Below are 10,349 nucleotides of genomic sequence, written 5' to 3' on the forward strand. Positions count from 1 at the left end.
AATAATTTTAGGAGTTTTAAACTGATCAACTTTGTCATCAGTAGAATAAATTCGCAACTTCTGGACTTAGCCATCTAAGATGAGACTAGATTCATTTGCAAGAACAAGTGCCTCTGTGCTTATTCAAAAAACATCATCTAGCTTTATAGGCACACTGTGTAAATAGAAAACAGTGTTATACACATAAAGATGAGTATAATGAGCATGTCCTTTTACCAAAAGGAAGCAATTATACTCAGTAGTAAGTAATTATTTTAGTGAAAAGTACATTTGCTTTTCAATTTTGTTCCATACTAGAGTTTAAGCTGAAAGAGACCTTAGAGATCAGTTACCACAACCCACTTGCTCTTTTACTTGTAGAGGAGGGAAAAATGTGGCCCAGAGAAATGAAACTAGGTGACTTGCTTGAGGTTACATAGTTAGTCATAAGTCTTGAACTTGAATTGTTGATCATTACTTGATCATTGATACAAGCTTCTTCTTGTTACTTCCTAGTGTGTCCCAAGTAGAATCTGTTTCATATGAGAGTTACATAATCCAAGGCAATTTTTAAATGTTAAATTATAGAATATGTTAATGTGTCTTTTGTGGACTTTAAAAAGATAAAGCAGTGCTGTTAACTTTGTTTTACATGCCAGGAACACTATACTTTTTAAAAGTCACATGTGGGTGATTCAGAAATGTGGAACACTTAAGGAAAAGTCTGGTTTCTTTTTCATCAGTTGAACTGTTTTGTTTTATTATTTCACTCAGAAGGAATAGAGAAATCAGTGTTCCTTTCTAATTTTAATCAGTTTTTTAACCTGACACTAATATTTTACCGAGTGTTTTTGCTTTATTCTTTCCGTAGCCAGTATTTTATTGTTTCTTTGAAGAGTTTTAAAAAATATTGAAGAAAAACTTTTTGTTTTTTCTTTGCATTTTCAAGCTGATCATTTTTTACAAAGACGTATTCAAAACACTCAAAATCATAAGTAGTGTCTTCATATAGTCAGGAGGTTAGGGTAAATATTTTAGACTGGATAATTTATAAAGAACAGAAATTTCTTTCCTACAGTTCTAGAGATTGGGGAATCCAATATCAATCAGATCTGGTGTCTGGTGAGGCCATGCATTCTGCCTCGTAAAAGGAGTCTTCTTGCTGATCTGTTACATAGTGAAGGGGAACAAGCTCCCTCAGGCCTGTTTTAAGAAGACACTAACCCCATTTATGAGGGCTCTAACCCCAGGAGCTAATCACTTCCCCAGAGAGTTGCACGTTGTTCATACACTCATTCTGAAGTATGAAAAGAGAAGGACTTGTGGGAGTATGGAAGAGAATCTCATTAAGGCTCACCCACAGTCTTTAAAATATACATGTATCTTCACTCTCATGAAAGGAAGTCTAAAGAAAGTATATAATCTAAATTTTTTTTCATTCAGAAATAATGAAACTTTTAGAAACCTGTGCTTTAATAGTCTCAAAAATATGCAAAAAGACACAGTCTCTGCTGAACAGGAATAAGGTCCTTAAGTTTGAGATAATGGCAGGAAAACTAGCCCAGTACACTGTGCAGTTGTTGAGAATATGGACAACCAAAACAGGATTAAAATAAAATCCATACCGAAGGGAGAAAGAAAATATGTGGTCTTTCAGAAATGAGTAAAAATTGGCAAGATGAAAGTGATAATACAGCTGTATGAGAAGAATGTTCTAGACCAGCAGCCCTTTATGGCACGAGGGATTGGTTTCATGGGAAACAGTTTTCAAAGACCTGGGGCAGAGAGGTAACACTTAAGAAAAGGCCTAGTTTCTTTTTTATAAGTTAAACTGCTTTGTTTTATTATTTCACTCAAACTGAACAGTAATCAGTGTTCATTTCCAATTTTATTCACTATTTTTCACCCTGACACCCATACTTACAGAGTGCTTTAGATTTATTTTTTCCGGAGCCACAGCTTACAGTAGGGTTCAAGCTCCTATGAGAATTTAACGCCACTGTTGATCTGACAGGTGGAACGTCAGGCGGTGATGTGAGTGATGGGGAGCAACTGTGAATCCAGAGGAAGCTCCATTCACTGGCTGCTGCTCACCTGCTGTGCAGCTGTTTCCTAACAGGCCATGAGCCACTACTGATCTGCGGCCCAGAGAATGGGGACTTAAGAGTTCTATACAGAGGAAATTAACTAAGGAGAGAGGATGGCCTGTTCAAAAGCCAAATCTATTATGCGTGGGCTGGAGACTGCTGGGAAGAGTGGCTAGAGATGAGTTGAAAGAGTAAGAAGAATCAGTTCGTGAAGGGTCTAAGAAGCATTCTTCAGGAGTTTGTACTTCATCTTGAGGGCAATAGGGAGCTATGCAGAAATTTTCTTCATTAAAGAGTTGGCATCGCAAGAGTTAATGCATTTGAAAATCACTGTTGTTGCAGAAGGTATGTGGAAGATAGACTGTGCCTGGGGCAGCACCTGTAGCTCAGAGGAGTAGGGCGCTAGCCCCATATACCGGAGGTGGTGGGTTCAAAACAGCCCAGCCAAAAACTCCCCCAAAAAAGAGGAAAGACTGTGCCTGGAGGTATAGCGATCAGCTAGAACATATATATTTATATAACATAAATATATATAAACATATATATGTATATATGTTTTAAACATATATATATGTTTTAGCCGATTATAGCTATTTTATATATACATATATAATTTATAGGAGACAGGAGATATATATATATATAATGTTTTAGCCAATTTTAGCCATTATATATGTATAATTTATAGGAGACAGGATATATATATAAAATTTTAGCCAATTTTAGCCATTATATATGTATAATTTATAGGAGACAGGATAGTGGCTTAGACAAGGTTGATGTTGATGGGGTTCAAATGAAGTGATTGGACTCAAGAGGTATTAAAGGGATAAAGTGGGTGAATTTGGTGGTCGAATATGGTAGGAGAAAGGGTAATAAGTCAAGGATAGTATCTCGGGTTTTACGTAAACAACAGAATGAGTGGCAATGACATTTAATGAAATGGAAATTGTAGACGAAGACACAACCTTCTGAGAATCACAGTGGCATTAGTATTTCATGTTGTGTTGAAGTATAGATGCTCCCTCACTTACAACGGGGTTATGTCCTAGCAAATTGAAAATATTATAAATTGAAATGCATTTACTATTTTTAACCTCCTGAGAATCATTGCTCAGCCTAGCCTCCCTTAAACATATTCTGAATATTATTGTTTTGTTCTGAACATTCATGTTAATATTAACATTAGCTTGTAACTGAGCAAAATCATATTCAAAAGTACTGGGGACACAGTACACCGTGTTCAGTGGAGTCTTACTTGTTTGCCCCTGTGACTGCATAGCTGACTGGGAACTGCCATGTCTTGCTACTACCAGCATTGAGAGAGGGTATCATCTAGTGTATTGGAGCCCGGGAAAAGATCAAAATTAGAAGTTAGAAATTTTACTGTATGTGGAGCACTTTTACACCATTGTAAAGTTGAAAAATAGTAGGTGGAACCATCGTAAGTTGGGAACCATCTGTATATTGGTGACAGGTATATGAGTCAGTGATAAGTGACAGTAACAAATAGCAGTTGGATATATAGATCAGGAATTCAGAAAAACACCAGGATAGAGACAAACAGGTAGGTCTTGAAATTTTGGTATATAAAGCATTAGTATTTCCTAAAATGTTTCCAGAATATTATGCTAAGTATTGGGCTTGCAAAAACTAAGAGGAAAACTTAATGTTAGTGTTTCACAAAGCAAAGGAAGAGGTTATTTCAAGAAAGAAGGGAGATTGATGGATAAACCAATTGTGATATATACACGTAATAGAATATTATTCAACTGTAATAAGGAATTAAGTACCAATTTATGTGCTACAAGGTGGATGCACCTTTTAAGCATTATACCCAGTGAAAGAAGTCAGACACAAAAGGCTACATTATGTACTGTACGGTTACATTTATATAAAATGTCCAGAATAGATAATTGCATAAAGACAGAATGCAGAGTGGTGGTTGCCAAGGCCTGGGAGGGCGAGGTGGAAATGAATAAGAGATTTTACTGTGGAGGGATGGAAGTGTTTGGAAGCTAGCTAGAAGTGGTGGTTGCACAACACTGTGAATGCACTACATGTCACTGAATTGTTCGTTTAAAATCCATTGTGAATTCCATGTCAATAAATTATTTTTAAAGACAGAAGGGCGGTAAATTAACAGACACAAAAGCCACTGTGGGATCAAGGAAAACAAGGGCTGAAAAGTTTCCATTTGTTTTAGAGACAAGAGATCTGTTGGTGGGTGTGCTGGTGTTAAGAGGCCAGATTGCAGTGGGCTGAAGAATGAGTAGGCTCTTAAAAAGTGGAGACATTAAGCAATGAATCTGAGAAGAAATTTGTCTGTGAAGGGGAGGAGAAAGGTAAATTTCTAGCTGGAGATGGATGTGCTATCAAGGAAAAAGTTTTCATTCTTTGTTGAGATGGGGGGTGACTTTAACATGTTTAATTGTTCACTTGAGGGGTGTAGGAGACTATAAGAGGTGTCACAGGGCTCACTTTTTAAAAAAATTTCTTATAGCATAACTATGTACATTAATGCAATCATGGGGTACAGTGCGCTGTTTTCATATACATTTTGAAATACTCTCATCAAACTGGTTAACATAACCTTCATGTCATTCTCTTAGTCATTAAGGGCTCACTTTCTTGCCAGAGAAGGAGGGACGCTGAATGGAGGCACATCACTAACTGAGGCAGTGGGAGATTGTGACATTTCTCACCCAAGTCCTTGTATTCTTAAAACAGGACATAAGAGAAGTTGTCTGAGGGAACAGAAGCCAAAGTAAACGCAGACAAGCTTCAGAGAGTTTCTGTGGTGATCAGAAATGAAAGTTGACATGGAAAACAGGGTGTGTTGACCCCCCTGGGCTTGGCGATCAAGGATTTATAGCCACACTGTACAGCTACTGCATCACCTGATTGCTCCTGGAGCTCTCATCTTCTGGGACAGGCGCAGACAGTGTGCCTGACCCAATAGTTTCCTTTTGGATAAATCCTCCCTTTTTAAGGGCAGTAGACAAGGGGAGTAGCTGGAGGAAAACCAGCCACGCTTCTTGCAATAATATCTTCCCTTAACTTTGGACAACTGAGTGGCGTTTGCACATGGCTTTTCACTTTACATTTTCCTATGCATTGTCTCATACAAATATAAGAAAATGGCTTTATTGATAATATTTCCATGTGGTAGGTGAGGAGATACAGACACTGAAAGGCTCAAATGTGTTAAAGAGTTCAGCGAGGTTTTCTGCCACGAAAGGGCTGCATTCTGAACATGTGCATTAGGCTTTAACAACTGTAATTGATTAAATGACTATAGGTAAAAATTACCAAAAGTTCAAGTGGACCAAGGTGACTCTTTACCTGTGCAGAAGGCTGCCTCGATTACACACAGATGAGAATGGAGTTTTCCATGAAATCTGGCAAATAAGGTTAGATGCAATACATAAAATACATATTCTATCTTCAAAGAAATCAATCCTTAGTTCACAGCTCAAAATAGCAATTTTTTTTTTTCGGGTGCAGCAAAGGATACTCTGGTATTATATCACGCAGCAGTTAGTGAGCAAAAGTAACTGGATGCAATATATTTACTGACAATAGTGCCAGGCCGTTTTAAGCCACAGTATTGATTTACTTCTTTCAAAACCAAAGTGACAGCAGAAGGCGGAAAAAAAAAATCACATGATTCAGGGATGATTTCGGAGGATTTAAACGTGGCAACCACAAATCCATTAGTTTTAAAATGAGTCAAAAGACAAACCAGAAAAACTGTGAACTCATGAATCCGTGAATTCAACATTTATTAAAGAGAAACTACAGGATCTCGTGTAAGGGAGAATGTTCGAGGGAAGACGTCAGGACGAGAGCGAGAATATGAAGAGCTTTATGGATCCAGCCAAGCACAGAGATTTTACTCTCACCTGCAGCAGCAAATTATAGCTTTGTTGTTATTGTTTTATACACAGCATGCAGCTATAATTTCTGGTATTTTTTAGACTATTTATAATTATTCCAGTCATTTGCTTATTTAGAGAGTCATGTGTGCAAAACAAGATCTTGTTCAGTCATTTCTTTCCCTGACTAGCACAGTGTGGCTCAGATAAGCAGCCCTCTATACTTAGATGAGATGAAGCTATCTTTGGCTTGCTCCATGCTGAGACTCTACTTTCAGATTTAAATAAATAGGATGCTAAGCCCTGAAAAGCTGGTAGCTTAGGGTAGCTACCATCAGAAGAGGTTTGTGATACCCACGTCAGAGCATACATACTAGGCCACATTCCTACTTGCTGTAAAGTTAGAGCAAAGGGTGGAAGGACAGAGGGGATACCAGAAAGGCTGAGTGAACTCTAGAGATGCAGGGAGGACACACACGGAGGCTACATCGGTATCACACTCAGCTCAGTGTCCACTCAGGGGCTAACTCGGGGTTATTGGGCTTGTTGCCATCACTCCTAAGCCACAAATGATCAGGAGAATCTTGCGAAAATGGTGTACTTTTTCTTTTTTATTTAGGGTAGTGTAGGAAGAACTTTTCACTTTGTTTACTAAACTGTACTTCTATGTTTACAAAAAATACACTCAAAACGCAAGAGTTAGTAGAGGTCTATTCACTAGCTTTTTTTTTTCCTTTGCTGCATTTAAATGTTACTATTCTTTCCCCCACTTTGGTTCTTTGACAGAATCTGTAATTAGAGTTTCATTACCTTACAGCCCACAAAAACAGTATTTTTCAAAGTGTGCCAAGACCACCTGCTTTTTAAAATGCTCCTATCCCGGTCCCAGCCTAGTTTTTCTAAATCAGAAGCTCTGGAAATGTACCACTGAAACCTGCATGCTTAACAAGATCCCTGGGTGACTTTTAAAACCGTTAAGAGTAACATCCATGAAGAAAGTTCATCTTTCACAACCATACAGTGTGCTGAATTGTCATAATCTGAATAGACCCAGGTGACTAGCACCTTGATCAAGAAACAGAATATCACCAGCACCTCTTAAGTAACCCTTTCTAAAACTGTCTCCACCACGGATAGTCACTAGCCTGGTTTCTAAGAGGATCGTTAAGGCCACTTGTCTTTTGTAATTTCTATAAATTGAATCAAATAAGAGGTGCTCATTTATGACTAGCTTCATTTTCTTGATGTTATGCTTATAAAAACTGATCTATATTTTTGCCTAAAGACATAGAGACTATTTTTTCTTAGTGCTGAATTATATGATTTATGAATACACCATGACTTATGTATTTATTCAAGTGTTGATGGAGACCTGTCTAGTTTTGAGTTTGGGGGTTTAATTTGAGAGTTCTGCTATAAGCATTGTCGTGCATGCTTTTATTTTTTTTAGTATTTTGAGTATATATGTTTGCATTTTTTTGCTGGGAACGTCAAGTCAAAACTTGTACCAGACAAAGTCAAACAGGTAAGGAAGACCTTATTCAAGACTGTTGCAATAGTGTAGAGAGACCAGATCACAGTCTAAACTCAGTTCCATTGAAACGATATATGGCTGGGAGAATTATTAAGAACTGGAATAGAGGGACTGTACGCCATTCGTGTTTGCTATTTGGCCATATCCAATTACCTATCTTTATTCTTGGCCATTGGAGAAGGTGACTTTACAACATGGAAGTAGGCACCCAGTGAAATTAGGGTTCTCTCCCCCAAAGAGACTGGGAGATAGGTCTCTCAGCTGACTGAATGTTAATGACATTTCAAAGGAAGGGCTCCCAGGTCCTTGAGAAAGACAGTCTTGGAGGTGTCAGCTCTGGGCTTCTAATTTTGTCTATAAGCCCTTTCATCATCCTTGGAGACAATCTTAGGAGTTTTCTCCATAGACACATTAATATAATGAATTATTTTAACATTAATAGAATAATACTGGGTCATTTTAGCATTTCTAAATTGCTTACATTAAAATGTTTTTGTTTTGTTGTTGAATTATGCTTGACAATATCTTATTGGGGATTATTTCATCACTAAGTCAAGTGAAATTATTCTATATATTTCTGCTTAGTGCTATCTTTATTGGGCTTAGGAATTGATATAGAAATACTCATTTGTTTGCGTGTCATCTTCGGAGAGGAGATAAGCTAATCTTCTCTATATTGTGCCCTTTTAGTAAGTATACTCTGAAGGAAACACATGTCCATTAAGTTTTTGCATTCAGGGAGTAAGTTGTTACCTTGGCTCCTTTAGGGTTCTCAGGAGCTTGTTCTCCGTCACCTGCTATCCTGGACTTTGCTCGAGTTTCTTTTCCTTCCTTTACATCCTTATCTGTTTATTCTCTATTTACCCCAGTACACACTGTGCCTGTTCTGATTTATAGTGGACATCTGATAAATATTTGCCAAACGAATGAAGGGTTGACAAAATAAGTTTCTTCTCTCAAATTTAATACATTGATTTCAAGAAGGCTTATTTCTTTTAAGGCCTCTTTTTTTCTTGTGAACTTGGCAAAGGTCTGTGGAAGTTCATTGTAAACTGTGATGTGAAAATGCTTGCTTTTGTAAGAGATTCTGAGTTTTCAAGAATCTTCAAATAGTGTTAATTTCCTGAAGTGTGTTTCTATTATCATGTTGATAAAATATATTTAGACTCCATATTTCAGCAAACAGTAGACCTTGTTACTATATTTCTTATGGTAGTCTTTTTTTTTCTTTTGTCCTAAAAATGTAGCAAGATTTTTGAAAATAGTTTTCCAAGTCAGTAGCCGGATTTTTTTTGTCTAATTTTTTTATTTTTTAAATATATAATGGCTAGGACAGCACTTCAAAGATCTAAGCCATACTCAGATAACTCTGTTTAAGCCTTCTACTTTCTAAAGATAAGTAACCACATTTTCTTTCTTTATAATGGTGTCAAATTTTAGGCCTTGGTGGGATGTAGTGGCTCACACTTGTAATCCTAGTACTTTGGGATGCTAACGGCAGGAAGATCTCTTGAGGCCAGTAGTCTGAGATCAGGTGGAGGTCCACGTAGTGAGTACCTATCTTTACAAAAAAGGACTTTTAAAAGATGAGTTTTAGCTTTCAAGAGTTACTGAAAGTCTCATAAATCACAATTAAATTACTTTGAAGTTATTGGTCTGATTTTGAGTTTTCTATCCGTTGCTGGCATCTGAAGACTCCCTTTCTTTTATTTTTGTGCTGGGCTACATATTCAAAACTTTTTACATTATAATATTTGTAGTATTTCTCTATGTGATGGAGTAGGGAGTCTCTTTAGCAACTTATTTTTCTATATTTCTGGAACTATAGAAATTTTTTTCTATATTTCAAGTGATTATCATGTTCACTGAAAGTTACACTCATTGATTGGGCCATTTACTAGTCTAATATAAACAGTCGTGTTCTATTTATGACCTAGCAACATAGTATAAGGTGGTAGTTTGAATTTCTATATATACCTTAATGTGGATAATTTTTTTTTCATATTGGTCAATGCATCAATGGAAGAGATATACAAATAGAAGATGACCTAGCAACATAGTATAAGGTGGTAGTTTGAATTTCTATATATACCTTAATGTGGATAATTTTTTTTTCATATTGGTCTCTGCATCAATGGAAGAGATATACAAATAGAAGATGCAAATCATTAAAATGACCGAGATGTGCTCAAAGAAGTCCAAGTAAATTTAATAAGCAGTAAGTTCTCAGAAGCCAAAAGAAACTAGAACTGCAACAAGAGTGGTAAACTGAGTCCAATGTCACACAGTGCCCAGGTTTTATAAGGACAAAGAATTGTATTTTCTATCTGAAGTTTACAGACCATTGATCATTGTTAGCTTTAGCAAGGATAGACATATTGAACTTGTGAGTGCAAAAAGTCCAAGTAATATGGACAAGACACTCAAAAGGAAGTAAATGAATATACTCTAGAAATTATTGGCCATGCAAGGAAAGAGAAAATTTGCAAGGTAGCTAGAATCAGTTACCGGCATGAGATGAGATTTATTTATTTTTGTTATGAGAGAGACTAGATCTTTACAATTCTGAAGAGGGAGAAATCAATACAGAGAGAGAGAGAGAATTGTTTATCAAGGAGAGGGATGGAACCATTGATGATGTTCACTGCCTGAGGAAGCAAAGAAGTTTGGGAATAATCTTAGAGTTGCACAAGAATTATTAAGGCATGGAAAGGCCATGATTTGAATGGCTACATAGCTATGACAGGACCCATTATTTGCTTAAGACTATTAGGTAATAGAATAAAGATATCAATTCAACAGAAAGAAGCAGAGTGAGAGGATGAATGGGCTCCCGGCCTTACATAATGTCTATGTAGCTCCTGCACCAGA

At 36.8% G+C, this 10,349-nt stretch overlaps 1 non-coding gene across 1 annotated transcript; it reads right to left on the reverse strand.

The window, feature by feature from the left end:
- Positions 1-8,086: 8,086 nt before the first annotated feature.
- LOC111727800 lies at positions 8,087-8,191 on the reverse strand. Its single transcript, XR_002775263.1, has one exon. It is a non-coding gene; the product is annotated as a U6 spliceosomal RNA (small nuclear RNA).
- Between the last annotated feature and the right edge of the window lie 2,158 nt (positions 8,192-10,349).

The sequence above is a fragment of the Otolemur garnettii genome, unplaced genomic scaffold (assembly GCF_000181295.1).
Source record: "Otolemur garnettii isolate 467f Iridium unplaced genomic scaffold, OtoGar3 scaffold00124, whole genome shotgun sequence".
NCBI lineage: Eukaryota > Metazoa > Chordata > Mammalia > Primates > Galagidae > Otolemur > Otolemur garnettii.